This window comes from Amblyomma mixtum, chromosome 3, assembly GCF_055824585.1.
Source record: "Amblyomma mixtum isolate Tamu chromosome 3, ASM5582458v1, whole genome shotgun sequence".
Lineage (NCBI taxonomy): Eukaryota > Metazoa > Arthropoda > Arachnida > Ixodida > Ixodidae > Amblyomma > Amblyomma mixtum.
The window spans coordinates 414,634,612-414,653,028 of record NC_143014.1 but is presented as its reverse complement, the minus strand read 5'-3'; positions in this window follow the sequence as shown (position 1 = coordinate 414,653,028).

The following is an 18,417-nucleotide window of genomic DNA, read 5'->3' as shown; positions in this document are numbered from 1 at the left end:
GCTGATTTCGTCCTCCGAGATTTTAGGCGGACCGCGTCCAACGTTGCCGCGGCTCGATTTCAGTCAACGTTGGTTTCAGTTTCGTCGGGGGGGGGGGGGGGGTCAGACTGCTATGTTCGTCCTCCGAGATGTTAAGCCCGCGCGTCAACTTTGCTTCAGTTCCGGTTTCGATAGCAATGCTTTCGATTCTGATTTACGTTTGGCTATTGAAATATTCAACTACATCTTCTAGGTGCAGCCCCAGGGCTTTAATATTTCATTTCTAACCATGCCATACATATAAACGTGATGAACACTCGTATCGCAGACTTTCACTTGAAATACACCAAGCTTCTCGACGAACCTACACAAGCTGAATTAGTTTATGCAGGTTGAAATAATGCAATCAGAGCTGTTCTTAATTTTGTGCCGTCATTGAGTCGCCTCTTTCAGTTGCAGACATAGAAGGGAATGGTTTCACACAGAGTTTATTTTTTCGCGTTACAATTTTGAACAGTAAAGAAAAAAAATACTTGATAACACACACATTTTATAGAATACATCATGATACAAAGAGCAACAAGAAAGAAGTTATCGTAAAGCCGATGGCACCACGTCACGAACAAAAAACTATTGCACATACGCTCTACGGGTTTCTCATCCAAAACATCACCTGTGCGAACAGGAGTTGTGTCATGTGCTTCTTTGCAGCAGAGAGAACCAAGCAAAGATAATTCGCGCACCAACTTAGCACAGCCGCACAGCTGCCGCCGGTGACAGAAAAACGAAAGCAGACGACGCGAAACGAAGTTGTAAACGCTTTATTGCGACAGACAAAAACCGAACTCGTTGAAATTACGGAAACTTTGTGCAAAGAATGTTTTCTATGTATAACATTAATAACGTGGTCAAGAAAGTTCTTTTAAATAAACTGCGCTGCCCCCTACACTCCTCGGTAGAGGGCTCGTTTCTCCGGTGGGTGCTAGATGGCGCCACGAGTAACATTGCAGCGAATCTTTCCGTTTTGGATCTCCGTCGCTGCAGACGATGGAGATTTTCAAATAATTCTGACCGAATCAGGCGAGTACCCCACCTAAATGTAATAAAAAACTAAACTGATCACTCAATGCAACCTCTGTGCAAAATTTGAGCCCGAACAAACGTGCGGTTACGCCGAGAGATTTTTGTTCGATGTTCTCTGATTTACGCAACACGCGATATATGGATACGGACCGCTTAGATACAACCCAATGGACGTGTGATAAGCTGTCGACCTTTGAAGCAGAGTGAAAGCAACATAGGCCGCCTGGCGGGTGGTCAGACCCTTTTTTGCTCGGCCGCGAAACAGCTTGAGTGTCCGCTCTTTACGTAAGTATGTTTCTCTATGGCTATAGTGCCTAGAATATACTGGCTAGTGTGTCGACCGCGGCCTCTCGGGTGGCACTGGGAGCAATGAATGCCGGCGGCCGCCGCGAGGAGCGCTGCAGAGCGGGTGGGTGCGTGCGGGGCGCGCTCCTACCGCGCTCGCTCTGCAACTGCTGCAAGGGGCCTGCTCAATTTTTTGCTTTCATTAAGCCATATGATGTGGGCGTGCGCTCAATCCACACCTTTAGTGAATTGCAAGGAGTCATGGGAGGTTTTGCTACGCAGCCAGGACCTCCAAGAACAAAAAGAGACCATCAGGTATGCCTTCGAAGCCGCCCGGTCCCAAGGGATCTCGGCCGTCTGACAAGGACGGGATGGCGAGGCCGCCGTCCTGATTATCTGATATAATAAAGTTTGTCTAAGCCTAAGGTGTAACAGACGAAAGCTTTCAGCCGTCACGGATGCATCTGACTACAAGTTTCAGGGTTTGTTTTGAGTATTTGACAAGAGGCAAAGTATTTAACGGTTGTATCTTGCGAAAGCTTGAACGAAGTTCGGCGCGCAACTGGGCTTCAAACATCCGTGCTAACAAAGGAAACACGGGATTTGTATTCTAGCGACGATTGCATAATGGTCTCTTTTTTGATACAAAAACAACTTGAAATGCTGCAGTTATATTGGCTTGCATTTATGCGTTCTCTCTGTGTATTCTACGTTTGCTGACAAGTAAAGTTTTATTCATATTTTGTGTATGTGAACAACGCAGGCAAAAAAGTTGCGCAACACTCGTTTTTATTTACAAGGAACAACAAACGCAGGGAAATGGCAGAATTGCATGGTGACTGGGAGCATTTACTGGCACCGGCGCTGTTGAAGCAACTTTTGCCGTTTAAGCAACTTTTGGTAAATGACGGTCTCTGTGCACCATCATTTTGCGATCCACCGGCGTTTGCTGGCTGCTTCACGACCAAAATGTGTGGAGCACTTTTCAATCACAGGAGCTCCGTTGTCGGCACCAGATCCTTCCGCGTCCACCGATTCGGCACTCTCAACAGCTAAACACAACTCGGAGGCTTCCGACGGGGCCCGCCTCTGGCGCTTAAATTTGCTGGAGGCTCTTGCTCGCACAAATTTCTATTTTTTCTCTTCGCTGGAAGGTGTTTCGGATAATCCGTAAAAATTGTAGGTACGGCGTCGGGTTTCAAACGCGGTTTATCGCGGTGGAGCTCACTCCGTTTACGGTGACACTGAACGTGCGCTCGTTACAGGCGCTCTCAAAATGTGTTGTGTTGTGTTGGGTTTAATGGCACATATGCAGCTAAGGCCATCATGCGCCAAACACAAGGTATAGGAACTGTTTTCTGTGAGATTTAATAAAAATGTGGAAGCTCTCAGTGGTGTAAAGGGCCAAAAATTAGCTACCTTGTAATATTGGGGAAAACGAGATTTAGGAATGACTAATGGTAAAAGCTTTAAAAAGGTCAGGTAGCCTCAGCGGCCATCCTTGGCTGGGCAAGGATGCCGAGGATCCCGACCAATCAAATAAAAGCCTCAGCCTTTTCCTCACGAATGAGGAAGTGACTGAGGGACATCATGTGAAGCTATAGGTCATGATTTATATTTAGTTGAGAAAACCTGCTTCATTTAAAAACTTAAAAACACAAGATATGTGCTCTCAAAATGTTTGTCGCAAACCACAGCAGTTGGCGTTAATCTTCTGTCTTTCCTTCTGATGTTTTTCTCCCATTCTGCAAGCTGTAGATGGTGCAGTAAACATAGAAACGCGCTCTTTGTTCGAGCGGTAACCGCTTTTGCACAGCGGCACAAAGCAAGTCTTTTCCTTGCCCTGCTGCTTTGGCTTCGACATCTTTCTGTGGCGTTTATAGACAGGCAAAGGAAAACAACAATCCGGGACTCACTCCATGAATTGACAACAGTGTAAACGACACGGTGAACGACATGCTGAACGACACCGTGAACACACACGCACGGATACACAATCGCACACAACGCTCGCACAGAACCCCGATGCAATCCGAACGAAACTGCTAGGAGTACGGAATGGCTCGCATGTGCGAGGGCCTACGCAGAACAACAAACGCTGTACCTCGCTGAACAGAAAAGACGTGCACAAGCGGGTTAAATCACGCACGTGTTGACCAACCGCTTGCCTGCTGCCTTCCGAAGCAAGAAAGGAGCGCTGGCCGCGTCGTCTGCTGCGGCAGCACCCTCCCGACAAGCAGCGCCCTCTGTCGCCGTCGGTGGGCATTCATTGCAAACGGCGCCACTCTCTCCCATAGCGCAGCGCCGACGGTCGTCACACTAGCCAGTATATTCTAGGCACTATATATCGGCGGTAAACGCGGCTGCAGTTAAGCCTAATAAAAGTGAAATTTTTCGACCACTATCAATAATAAAAACATGCTTATGAACTAAATTATAACCAGCCATAGGTATTAAAAATAAGATATCAAAGAAATTAGTTGCAAAGATGACGACGCGGGTAACGCGACAGCAGACGACGCCCGGTCAGCCGCGCAGGCGAAAACGGCGACGTCGGCGGCATTCGCACTGCAGCAGCGGCATTGGCGTCATGTCGAGTAACACAGTGAGCTTTCCTTGGAGTCTTTATACTAGGAACTAGCACTGTAGCATATATTGTGTTGTCCCTAGCCCAACGCACTGTGATTTCTTCTACACGAGTCAAAGGTTGAAAATTTTCGCTGCCTTTCTCTGCGTGTGTTTATTCATAGCCACAGACTCATGCGTTTCAATACATGTCAGATGTTTTACTTCCCTGCTATTTACCTAAATCTCTTACCAAGTCGTGTACAAACCTATATTCAGTCATGTAGCATTTTATTATGTATACTGTACCTACCTTGACACCTTTTTTTTTATCCCCTAAATATTCTCTGTGCGCTCATGTCTTCTAGGTTTACATAATGGCGTTTTTTTATTTTGATTTTTAGGATGCCTGTCACTGATATTGCAATGCCATTGATGCCCAAAATCACTTTTTGAACATAGTTTATCACTGCTGATGTTCTTTTAATAAATTGTTCTTTGTACAAAACCATTTGCGCTTTTCGTTCTCGAGCGAGCGCAGCTGCTAAGCAGTCGCGCCGCTCGCCACCATACACCATGCTACATCAACAGACACATCGAAATACAAAAGCGAGCGAGCAGATTCCATAAGTACTTGGGAAATCAAGCGTGAATGCAGCGCGCGATCAGTTAATCACCAGTATTTACAAAGCTTGGATCGAGCTAGGGGCCGCCAGCACCAGGAACGCGCGAGTACAGTGCACTGTAGCGCGAGCAACAGGCCACAACCAGCCGCCTAAACGCGCGCCGCCATATTGGATTTTTGATGCGTTTACCGCCTCTCCCAGGTGCCGCCACCATCGCCTTCGAAAAAAAAAAACGTCCCCATTGTCTCTATGAGAGTGTCACTCCCTTGGCAACGGCTTCTGCAAGTGCGTTGTTTTCACGTGATCGCGAGCCAGTCACACTGCCACGGAAACCGTAACTTCCTCTCCGCAGCGAAGAAGTTGTGACATGGAGTGCAGTTGCATGTTTTTAATCTCGCGATTCCGTTGTGCTCATTACTGCGATGAATGGAACCAACGCGCGGAAAGCACTGTGTTGGAACGACGTATGCTTCTCTGTGGCAGTGGTTCCCGGCATTTAGTTTTTCGTGCTTGTATGTGTATGTGTGCGTGTGTACAGGGTATAATTCCAAGCTCAACAAAACATGATCTGTCGAGTCCACGTTACAAATGCTCACAGTACTCAGGCCGTTCAGTGCCTAGAAGTGGAATGACGATCTAGCTACAACTGCCTTGAGTTGCGCACGTCAAATGCACAAGGAATTTTGCCGATGAGATTCGCTGCGAAAATAACTTTTGGTAATCCATTTCGGGCGTTGGTCGCTCATAGAGAGTATAAGCAATTTGTGGGGTCTGGCTTCGGTTGTTTTTTTTTGGCATTTCAAGCATACTTCGAACTGGTGCAATTATGAACCTCTGCAAAGTAAACACAGTAACACACCTTTATCGCAAACTGCGCATAATGTTTTCGACTATGCTTTTGAATAATTTTATTTCGAAGGACTTTATGGTGAAGCATGGGGTTTCTCCAGAGTTCTTCAAAGACAGAAGCACTGAGACTTGGATTTCGCCGACATGTATAGTTGGAGTTCCCACTTGCACTTTAGTGTCATGCCATAAAAAGCTTACCTACTATTTTACATTGTATTTTGTTATGTTTGTGTTATTGGTACTGATTCATTTGCCCTGCTTTTCTGCAGCAACTGGAACATAACTTTGTTGATCTCACTACCAGAGTGCTAGAGATATCGTCAGTTTTTAATGTATGTAACTGAATGTAGTCATTTCAATGGATTATACGGGCTAGCAGTTTAAAATAGTTATGTGACATTGTTAATGCACCTACTATCTACAACTATTTCAGCAGTGTCAATCCAGCACTAGTGGAGCAGGAAAGTGAAAAGTTTTTTTATTGTAGCAGGATCGGAGTCCATCCCTTTGCTTAAAAAAAGGGGTCATCAGCATCACCATCTTGTCATATGTTTAGCTAGTGCAATTACTGTGTCTAAGTCGCCATTTCGAGAGACTCAGATGTAGACGCTTTGTGCTGCCTGTGAGCTACTGAGGTTGAGTGACTGCTGTTCTCAGCTGTCACTGCACCTAATTTACTTTCTGGAATTAATCAGTGACTTGTAAAACACAGAAGACAGGTGAATTAGTTCTCTAAAAACAAGTGATTGTGAATGTCACTGCATTATTGGCAATAAATATTGTTATGTATTAGATTAATATTGTTACAGGTTAATGTAATAGTCATTCATTTTCATGAAATATTCTAGTCTGGCAGGGGTATCAGTCACAGCTGGATGGTGTTTACAGTTCTTTTCTAAGGGTACATTGCATTTATTTTGTAATCGTACTTTCTGTATTGTGCTTTTAGTAGTCTTTTCAAAGCTAGATCACCAGAGTGCTGCTGCTTGTTTGCATTAGTGTGAAAGCAGTTGTGTGCTAGGTCTCACTGACTGACTTTTTTTTTGGCCTATATGCAGACATCTGGGTGCTTCAGACTGGCAAGCATAGGTGGTGCCTATTTGACGCCTCCTCATCTCTGCACAGACAAGAATGATGCACCTAATAATCTACCAGCCAGGTCACATCATTGGCTTACCGCAAGTCATCAGCACATTTTATGAAAGGAAATGCTGGTATCTATGCCATTGAATTATTTACTGCGGGATATGTACAATGAAGATCACATCCAAAGAATAGCTGGAAGTGCCGATATGAATAAACAACTGCCTCCTTTTGACCAATTTTTATTTTCAGAATTATGCACTCAATTAAAATATATGCATTCTAAACTAAATATGTCTATACCAGCATAGTTAGAAAGTCAGACCTTGCATCAAGCAGTTGCATATTTTAAATGCGTGCTTGAGTTGATTGTTAATATCCACACACATTTATCCTCCGTACTATTTACTACAAAGGAATGAAACGCACATGAAACAGATTGCTTTTCGAAATATTTGTTTTGTTTCTTCTCTAAACCGGATATAGCTTTTCTTCTCATTTTTCTTTTTGTTCACTTGATACTGCAGCATATCATAGCGTTCTTTAGCAGTGAATTTTGCAGCCTGCTTATGATGGTCTCTTAGATTGTTGGGCAAACTGACCATTGTAAATCCAGGCAACACTTAAACACAGCTCAGGAAAGCATATGCATAGCTATAATATTAGTTGCCTGTGGACAGCAGCAGTTGAGTGAAGAAAGGGGGCTGTAACAGGTGACATTCACAGCTTGTGTTGTCACCTAACAAGGATTATTGAGCAGCCAACTGTCAAGCATCCTATTCTGGCCGCCCTGTATTCCCTATAGTTGGACCAATTTGTACACAAGAAGCAACGTAGAAAAACACAAGTTACGTATATGTAATGAAAGAAACCAGTTCTTTTGTTGGCACAGTCAGAGATTTGATGTACAGCTTTTTTGTGGTTAATAGCGGGTAGTGCAAAGCAGTCTGAATTAAAATGCTAACAAAGGCGCGCCCTTGTAGCAAACGGTAATATGCATGATGGCTATCTGGATGATTATTGCTCAGTATCAGATGTAAAGTGCTCCTTGAAATTTGCATTCTCATGGGACGATTTTTAGTCATGTAGAGTAGAAATGAATAATGTACTCTTTGTTTTGTCATTCTTGTACTTTGTGTCTTGCTTGAATTAAGAATTTATTCCTGCTCAAAGGAGTACAGACGCCTAACTTTTGGGTGCATGTTTTCTGCTTTGTAATGATTCCTAAGGCATGGATTATTATGTGGTATTCTAGTATGCCCGCTAAATAATTTACAGTTGAATTTCTTTCTCATGCTGTTTCGATTTCAACAGCCGAAAGATGACTGTGACATCAAAGTGTGCTTACAGGTCTCGCGAGACATGAAGGAACTGTGATATAGTCACTGTTTTGTCCTTTTAATTTGCTATAATGCTAAAGCCAAGCAGCCTCAACAGCCGGAATGACAACAAATGAAGAAGCAGCAATTTGCTGTTTTTTATGCCTCATGTGACCTATAAGGGCACGTTAACGTTACATTCGTTGTTAGGCTGGTGAAACTGAAACAGCATGAGAGAAAAATTCAATTATAAATTATTTATAGTTTGCAGGTGAATACCACCCGGTGATCTATGCGTAGTAGTGTTTTCCACATTACTGTGGAGAAGGAAACATGCCACCAAAATTAGGTGCGTGTACTGTTTTAACAAGAGGCAGTTTAATTCTGGACAGTAGATTTCACGTGTCCTCTTCAAAACAAATGTGACTCCTTCATCATGTTCACTCTATTGTGCACGCAATCCTTGGGACAGCTGTAAATGATATCCTTTCAGAATACTACATACAGGTACACAGTGCTTTCTTTCTAACTTTTAATTCTCACAGAATGAACATGCAGCTAGCCTTTTGCTGTGGCTCCTACTAGAATTGTGTACCTTTTGTAGGGCATAAGTGAATAAAATTAAGGCAGGCATATACTCAGAGATATTGAAGGCAGAAGGCTAGGCAGTATTTGTGTGAGTCGCTACTCCACTGTTATTTCGTGAAAACATGCTCTCTTTGAGGTGTGATCTTTGCTGCACATGTGGCGCAGAAAATGAATCTAAAATTACTTGATTGTCTCAAAATAGAGAGAGAGAGAGACTCTTTAATGAAGAGGTCTCAAAATAAAATGTGCTGGTACTGCTCGTGTGCCATGTCTCCTATCAGTTTTCATCATAAATGCTGCTAATTACTAAGGCTGGCCAGGAGCTGCAAACATTCCATTCCATAAACTGCTGTAAAAGTTGCAAGTGAAATAAAGTTAGTTGATTGTATGTCATGTGCTGTTACTCTGTATGATTTCTTGCATGCTTACAGCAATCAGTGGTTACATCATATATATATATATTACATTGTGCATGCTGGGCTTCTATAGGAATGTGGTGGCCAGTTAGTTATTGGAACTCATTACTCGGATCTTATACAGTGTCAAAAGTATCACATTGCAATGAAATAAATGCATTTCAATAGATTTACCTAAAATTCATTTAACTAGCTTCAAAAGAAAGTTGTTACAGTATTTCTTTTAAAGGACATTAGCCATGTTCCTATAAAAATGTGGTAGCCAATTAGTTATTGAAACACTGTACCCAAATTCTATACAAATTCAAAAGCAGCACATTACAATGAAATGAGTACACTGAAAAGAATTTCTAAACAATTTCTCAAGGAGTTTCTAAAGAAAGTCATTACATTATTTCTTTTAAAGGACATTAGCCACATTTCTATAGCAATGCGGTGGCCAATTAGTTATTGAAACACTGTACCCAAATTCTATACAGATTCAAAAACAACACATTACAATGAAATGAGTGCGCTGAAAAGGGTTTCTAAAGAGACTCTTCAAGAAGTTTCTAAAGCAACTCATTACAGTGTTTCTTTTAAAGGACATTAGCCGTGTTCCTATAACAATGCGGTGGCCAATTAGTTATTGAAACTCTGGAAAAAAAATCCATACAGATCTAATAGAAACACATTACATTATAATGAGTAAATTTGAAAGACTTTCTAAAGAATCACAAAAAGAAATTTTTGTAAGGGCACAGCCGCGCAGCATACCTGTAGCCGGCAAGGATGTTGGGAGTGGCCCACCCATAGCGCGTACGCCTATAATTTATGTACGGCACGCCGGGGGCGTGACCCATGGCTTTGATTGACAGGTGAACTCGGAACTAAACTCGTGAACGTTGAAGTGCCCCGAATTCATCTCGGGACTGTCATGGCGACCGCAGCAGCCTGGGTCATCGCTTCCTCTGACGGCAAATGTCAGTACGGCCGGCTGGACCCGTTTACTGCCATGGCCGACGACGAATTCCAGCGACATTTTCGCCTCTCCAAAACATCGGTACGATCGTTGTGTAAAGAGTTAGGCAACGACCCATGCCTGCGGAGAGTGCGTACCGGGCCTCATTCGCTTTCGGTCGAAGAGCAAATCCTCTGCGCCTTCCGTTTCTTCGCGACCAGGAGCTTCCAGCGTCGGCGCAGACCGTTTTATTGGACGTCACCAAAGCACTGTGAGCAGCTGTGTGAGGGACGTCTCCGACGCGCTTATCGACGCGGCTGTGCAGAAGCGGTGGCTCGCTTTGCCCACGACTGCGGCCGAGCGTGCGTATGTTAAGGAGCGTTTCCTTCTGCGCGGCGGCATCACAGACGTCGTGGGATGCGTCCACGGGACCTACATTGGCGTAAAGGCCCCTTCGAAGTCCATCCCTGACATGGTGAAGGCCAACTATTTCACGAGGAAGGCACATTATGCATTGAACACAATGGTTGTAAGAATGCTCTGTTTTTGCTTTCATGCATGTTATGGTTAATGGAATGTGCTCCCATTTATTAGTTATAGTGGTTCGTGTACTGTGCAGTGTCAGTGGATGTTAAGGAACCCCATATGGTCGAAGTTATTGGCAGCCCTTCACCATGGCATGCCTCATCGCTTGAGTTACTTTGGGGCATTAAACCTCACAAACCGCTTCAGTTTATCAGTAACTGAGCAGTTTTACACGCAGTGTAGATAATATTTTGTTTTACCTCATGTTTGCGGATGTAATAAGTGCATGGGTTTTTCCAGCTATTTCATGCACGCATTTTAATGTGTTTTTAAACGGTAGCATTTGTGTCACTTGGCACATTGCATTCTTATGCAATATTCATAGTCGCAATAAATGTTTCACTTTGGCTGAAGTGGAAAAGCTCCTTCCGGAAGCACTGGCGTCTGTAAGCCAGGAAAACTGGCAAAACTGTTGTGTTCATGTGGAGCAAGTTGAGGCTTAAGCATGGCAACGTGATGTGATTGTTGACGCTGAAATTCAACAGGTTGTCTTCAGCATTTCTGACTCGTGCAACTCCTCCTCTGATGAGTCGAGCACCGATTCCAGTGATGAAGATTTGAGTGGCATCGAGGAACTTGTCTGACTTCGAATTGGTGTGTAATACACATGCTACCGAGTAAAGAGAGAGGACTCATCGGCTTGCTGTGATCACCTTTGTGCGTGTGTGGGTGGAAATGTGAAATATGTGTGCATGTGGGTGTGTGTGTTAATCAGTCTACCGAGTTAATTGTAACATTTCCATCAAAAATTGTAACATTTCCATCAAATCATTGCATCAAATTGTATCGGGCAGTAACTTGTAGTGTAGGTGGTGAGGTGGTAGTGTTAATAGTGTCTGTATTGAAGTAGAATTTGTAAGGCAGTACAAATAGTACTTTTTCCAATTAGAATACGTATACTGGTACACGTCGTCAATGTGTGCAGTTTTTGGAAGATTAATTGCAGAAACATACAGTGGAGCATATTCAAGCGTTATTTATTTATTTATTTATTCAAATACCCAAAGTGCCCACTGGGGGCATTACATAGGGGGGGGGGAAATCAGAGCACAATTTTCCAAGGCAAAAAAGCACTTTAGGTAGTTAATACATCATGTTGAGAAAGAACATAACAACGTAAAAACTGTTACAAAAAATGTCAATTATTCAAAAAGTACCTGAAAATTTGAGAGCAAATTGGATTCATTTAAAATAATTTTGAACATATACTGTTTGATTCGTTCGACTAACTGAACAGATATTTATTCAATTATGCTGTCCAAAAAGTTGAAACATTCACAAATCCCTAGCATTGTCCTCATTTTGTGTGTGAGGGTTGGGAATGGTATGTATGGGTGTCTGATCTTCATGTCCTGAAAAGGGATTCCTGGTTTGGTGTTGTCTTTCATTACTGTCAATCTCTGGTCGTTTTGACATGTTACGCAGTGCCAGTGTTGAGGTAGCCAGTACTGTATGTTTTGTCCTTAATTTTTCGGAAGTGTGATGATTTCAAGCTGGCTCTTGCTCACTTGAGTGTGAATTTGTTTCAAGTCATGTCTTTGTTAGTATTTAGGTCAGGTTTTCGTTTTATCAAACAGTTTTGTTCGATGGCTCCACATTTTTTTTTTCATTTTTGGAGGACTTGACTGATTGTGTGTTGGTGTACAACCACTGCACGTGTCCCTTAATTTGTATGCACTGTGATCCATGCCTCTGGCTGTTTCCAGAAAAAACCACTTCTCGCAAACACTGCGGGGTCAGCATTCTTTATTGTCATGTATGATGTATTGTTTGCTCTTTCGAAATATTTTTTCCTAGCGTTGTACAACTTTTTCTGCAATCTTACTTGACGCTCGCACAGCTTGGTACACTTTTTACCTGGCTGCATGAAACTCCTGCCTGAGCAGCTTCGGCTCTTCTAGGAGAGCATGGAAATCGACCCAAGCTGACTCTTGAGGCAGTACTATTTTCTGTCATTGTGTGAATCAACACTATGTTCAAAATTTAACACTTAACACGGCAAAACAGGCCATATCGAGGTGGTGCGCGTAAAAATAATTTGACCAATCAGTTTAAATACACTGCCGCATATAATAGCCAAGTTATAGAGCTCTCTTCAATGACAAAGGAAAACGCGCTTTGCTTAAGGACGAAAAATATCTTAACAAAAACAAAAGAATTGCAGATATGCACAAGAATGTGACGCATATACAGTCAGAAAATAGGCGATTAAGAAGTCTAGAACATGTTTTATGCGCTCCTGCATGATAAACCAGCATCATAAATTAACAGACATCTTGCTTCTGAACTTTGCGATCAGTAAAAAATGATTGTTCTCGCCAAGTCCTTTGGTCTACTCTACAGCACAGTGCCAAAGTCGATCCCAGACTCTTGGTGAAGACTGGACCAGCCGCTAACCGGTTGCACAGAACAATTCAGAACATGCCAAGTACCTTAAGAGAGGCCCACAAAAAAGTAGGCTCCTCGGCAACGGCGAAATCGAAAGTTGCAGACGGCCACTTGTTAATCGGGCCACTGCATAGCACTCACCACTGTGCTAATTGATTAAACCCGACGAATGAATGTCATCTTTCGCACAAACCTCTCGCTTGCATCTAAAAAGTATAGTCACAATGCAGCAGAATTGGGAAGAAAACCGCCACTGCTGACCAAAAGCCGGTGCGAGCTCATTGAGAACGAATTTCGGACACCTGACATTAACGCGGTATGCATCAAATGAACAGATGCATGCAGTTCATTTCAGAACATGGCATAATATACAAACGATGCTGAACAAAACGAGTTTTCTCATTCAAGTCACGCGAAAGTCAACTTGCGATGAAAAAAAAAATGTGCGAAAAAAAAAAGTTCCACCATGCGGGATTTGAACCCACGCACTCCCATGCCTGTCGACTCTCCGGAGCGACGCGTTAGACCACACGGCCCCAGAACAGCTTTTTTTTACTTGAACATGGTATTTATTACAGTGATGTAATGTTCTATGTACATGAACTATATACAAGCCATTATGAAAACAGTGTTAAACAATATATATTGAAAAGACCATGCACTAGAAAAGGGGTAATGCAGAGCACATCACTAATAGTGAGTGCCACTTCGGTTCCTACTCAGTCTGGGCATACACGTCTCTTAGATGAACAACCATTCGACTGAAGGACTGTGAACCTGTTGTGTCTACAAAGGATCACGGCCACAGAACAGCGCAGAGTGATACACCTCGATTTATTTTATTTTGCAGGATACTTTCGTAGCCTTCACAGCGTTGCACGTGTACCTCGTCGCCATTGGCAGTCAGCTGATGACGGGACTATGATAACGGGACCATTGCGTTGGTGGCGTTCCCTCGCGGTACAAAGCAAAATTTAATAATGCATGAATCACTCTAAAGCGCTTTAAATTCAAATCTTGGACACTATAAAATGCTTATAAAAGTGTACTAAGTGCATTATAAAATTCAACAAACCTCGTTTGTCTAACTGCACACGCAATGCACTTGGTGGAGCGACACACAAATGAGAAGTGCACCGGCGGTTGGCTCACGTGACCCGTTCTTTGTAGACCGCCCAAGAAGCCCATGAGGTGGCGCCGATGTGATGATAAAGCACGGAATATATCCAGATAACCAAATGAAGTTGGAGGCGTGACGAGGGTGGCATTGTTTCTTGCTACCATTAGTTCAGTCATCTGAGGGCGTCGCCAGAGCTCGGGAAGCTTCCGAGTTTCAGTAAACTCGGGCCTTCCAGTACAGCGCCCTTGGTCGTGTTTCTTGTGCGTGATTTGGTGTGCAAAGCAGAATGATTTCGCACAGAGAGTGCACCGATTGAAACATATTGTCGCAAGACTTCAACGTAATGATTTCTTTATTCACTGCGATGCAGTCGCGCTTTACCTTAATATGGATTCACTACAGGATTCACTATTACCAAAACAAGCAATGAGCACCTATTTTGACAGCAAAGGTATTATCTAAAATTTTTATTGCCATTTGAGACGTTATCAATGCTTTTTCTCGGCTGCAAATGAAAAAAATCTTTTTATTTCCACTGCATGTATGGTCTCAGCTAAGAAACATTTAAACCATGGCTCAGAGTGGAATTCTCAAGACTGCATACTATCGGCGCCGTCAGAGCGTTTCTTTGAAGATGATGGATTTTTATGGCGCAAGAGCAACTGTGTCCAAAAAGCGCCATGCCGCAAGGTTTTTTGTTTTTATTCAAGGTTATTCTTCACCCTGAAGAAGCCGAGCGCCAGGCAGGGGAGAGCTTGTACCCATTGTATCACCGGTGGGTTCCCGGCGGCACTGGGGATCGAACCCCGCACCTCCCGCATGCGAGGTGGATGCTCAAACGACTAGTTAACGACTAGTAAATTAGTTAAGCTGGGATCGTCATGTGGGATTTTGCCTTAATCGCCTCGATGCATCAGTAAAACGTGGATAAAATGTCCAACATGCATGTGAATGCTTCACACATGCAAGTGATGTCACAGGAGCTACACAAAAATATCTGGTTCCATAAAACACAGGAGCTAGCGCTATATTTTTGTTTTTATATTTTGTCTTCTCCAATCAGTCAGCCATGCACACAGAGGTGAAGCCAGCTTTCTATTTTACAAGATACACCCCTGCATCCGGCGAATATTTTGGTTATGTGCACCCGCTTCTAAAATGCTAGTGTACAGTTATGGGTGCAGGTGTAACAGAAGTTCATATTTTGAGGAGTGCATGGGTAAGTTATTCAGTGTGTTCCCCTTAAAGGTATGAAATGATTTACCGTGTAGGGTGATGCTACATACCGCATTCTTATGCGCAAGACTTACCCACGGAATAAGGAACTGTTCAAAGCCAGTATCCTCGTCTACCATAAAGCACCCTTCGGAGATTCGAAGCCTGCTCTGTGCACGCTGCACTTCAAAGTTGCTGCTATATTCCCGTTACGGCAGTGGCCATGGAGCGCAGCGTAATGAAGGACAATATCAAGTTCCTGAACACGCAAAAACACTTCAGCTCCAAATATTTCTCGCCTGCCAAGCAGCTGGTCAGGTGCTCCAAAGATATGACGCTTACATGGTACCAAAAAAATTTTCAAGTCGAAAAAGTTCGCTAATTGAGCCCGCAGCTGGCCTCATATGCCTTGTCAAAGACGGCGTTACAAAGTCCTCAAACACGTTTTTTTTTTCGCATTGACCGAAAATCCTGAGCACACAACTGTGCCGTTGTCAAAGCCAAAGCGTGCGGCTGTGTTTTGAAAATGTGCTGTTTGCGAATCAACGTAGGTTGGCCGAGAACGTACTGCAGTGTTTTACATTTCGACACACGGCGGGGTTTCCATGATGCTGACGTTCCCACTGCAGGTTTCGGCGAGGGACGTGGCCCGAACACTTCCTGGCCCTGCAGTTCGTGCAGCTCACAGTGCTACCCAAAAGTCACTCTGTCAGCGCATTGTGGTGGCCCTTCTGTCAATCATCAGCAAGAAGGCCTACCAGCAGGGCCGTAATCTGGCTAAGTACTTGCGGTTTATCCACAACTGCTCCGGCCGCGAAGCCGCCGAACATGGTGGCAACGCCCATTCCGGCGTCTCTGTACGGGATACCATGCCTGTCCACCAAGCAACAGCATACCGGCCTGACGAAGCTGGCCCAGCTCGTGTCAGTGGTGTTGCGGTGCCCCGATGGCCAGTTCCAGTCCCACCCTTGCCTGCGACAATTGAACACGCACTAGAAGGTCGCCTGTGCCCGGAACGATCGACGCCCACCCGGCCACAAGAGAATGCCACTTTTCTACACAGCAAGGTTACTTGCGTGAACGTCATTGAGGGTGGTTGTGGACCGGAGGAGACACTGCTTCACTTCTTCTCGGATATAGCATGTAGTTCTCTTGGGTGCTGGTCGAGCTGCGATGGCAGGTGGCCTGCGCGTGCACGCCATAAGGCCGCCTGTTTAGTAGATTTCAGCAGGCCCATAACACGTGGCATTGTGCGTCGCATGTTTCCTGACAATATGCATCAAATTTCCTCGACAAACACTATACGACGACAGCGAAAACCCCCGATCACCATAGCTACGACAACAAAGACCAACGTGAGAGCCATTCACAATGACCACGACGACACGACCAAGACCACCCACAACAGCCACGACGGCAACGACGACCGACCAAGAAAATCAGGACGACACCGACGAGTACTAAGCCACCCGCGATGGCCACGACAACGGCGGCGACCACCAGCCAGGACAACGGCAACCACGAAGATGACCACAATGAGCTTCGGAACTACAACAACCAAGTTAAACATGACAGCCACCCACGATGACCACGACTGCGAAATCGACCACCACAACCATGAAAACCAAGACGACCACAACACAACGAGCAGCGCCACCACAGCATTCAAGGCAAACATTACAGCCACAACGACCGCGACGACCACCCAAGACAATCAAGAAGGCCACAACAGGCACCACAACCACAACAGTTAATAGCCACCCACGATGCCTACGACGGCGGCGACGACTACCAACCACGACTGCAACGATGATTACATCCGGCGAAGACGATGGCCATCACAACCACAGCTTCCAATATAACTACTTAGAGCACCACAACCAACGATAGCCAATACAGCGACCACAACGACGCCCACAAACAACCAAGACGACCAACCGACCACACAACCAAGAAAACCAATATGAACATGACAACCAACCGCGAGAACAGCAGCAGCGCGACGACGATCAACCACGACGACAACGACAGCCACCAATATGACCACAATTATCACGAACCCAACGACAACCAAGAGAAACATAACAGAAAACCGCGATGACCACGACGACGACCACAACAACCACGACTACCATGGTAACCGCGATAACATCGATGACTTCCACAACCACGAAAACCGCGACGATCACTGCGAGTGCCACCATCCAGGCATCCGAGACGGACATGACAGCCACCCAGGATGTACACCCACACAGCCACCACGACCACTCAGGACAGACAAACAAGATGATCGCAACGAGCACCACAATCGCGGCACTTAACAGCCACCACCGATCTCGACACACGTCATGTTCCAGCGGCTAGCTCCCCGAAAAGGGATGCGCTGGCCGCTGCCATCTGAGCCACATTCGAGGGGATGGACTACTCTGTGTCGAGATGAGTGGCCCAAGACTGACAGTCCTGAACAAATTCATGGATACATTCAACGATAACTGCAAGAACAACATCATCATTATCAGCCTGACTATGCCCACTGGAGGACAAAGGCCTCTCCCATGTCTCTACAATTAACCCTGTCCTTTGCCAGCAGCGCCCACCGCCTTCCCGCAAACTTCTTAATGGCCCACCTAACTTTCTGCCGCCCCCTGCCACACTTGCCTTCTTTTGGAAACCCCTCTGTTGCCCTTAACCACCGGCGGTTACCTTGCCTTCGCATTACATGCCCTGACGTCGCATTACACTGCAGGACTGTCTTGAGCACATTTAAGCATGCAGTCAAGGAGTGCTGCAAGAACAACAACGAATTAGGGGATACACCAGAAATCGGTTATGTTTATTCAACGCTGTATCGGGCGGACCTGATTTAATACCGAGCCGTGCTTACCTCTAGAGACTCACTCCAGTCTAGCGAGTTCCCGCTGCGGTATGCCGACTTCAGCAATGAAGACGTGGTGCACCTCTCTGAGCTCAGGGACGTAGACAATTTAGGGGGCTTCGTGGTCCTTCCCCCTTAACAGCCACTGCAGTGCCGGCTGTGCAACTTGACCCCAGCGATGACATCTGCTGGTCCTGCAAGGCATCGGCACCACTGCTGGACATCACTGGCCCCGACAACCCAGAACTATTCATCAGGGTGACTGTTCCAGTGATCGACAGTTAACCTGCTGTTGTGGAACATTTTAAGAGGCTTCTATAAACGAGACATCTTGTGTGTATAAACACAGAGCTTGCCCGTGCTGCGCCTTTCTTAGGGTGTCACACTGTGCTAGTCGGAAACTGCTGAGTTCTGTAGATTTGCCAAAATATTGTGCCTGCTTAATTTACAGATATAGGTTACTTCGACTTCAGCAACTAGGACATTTTTTTTTACATTCCT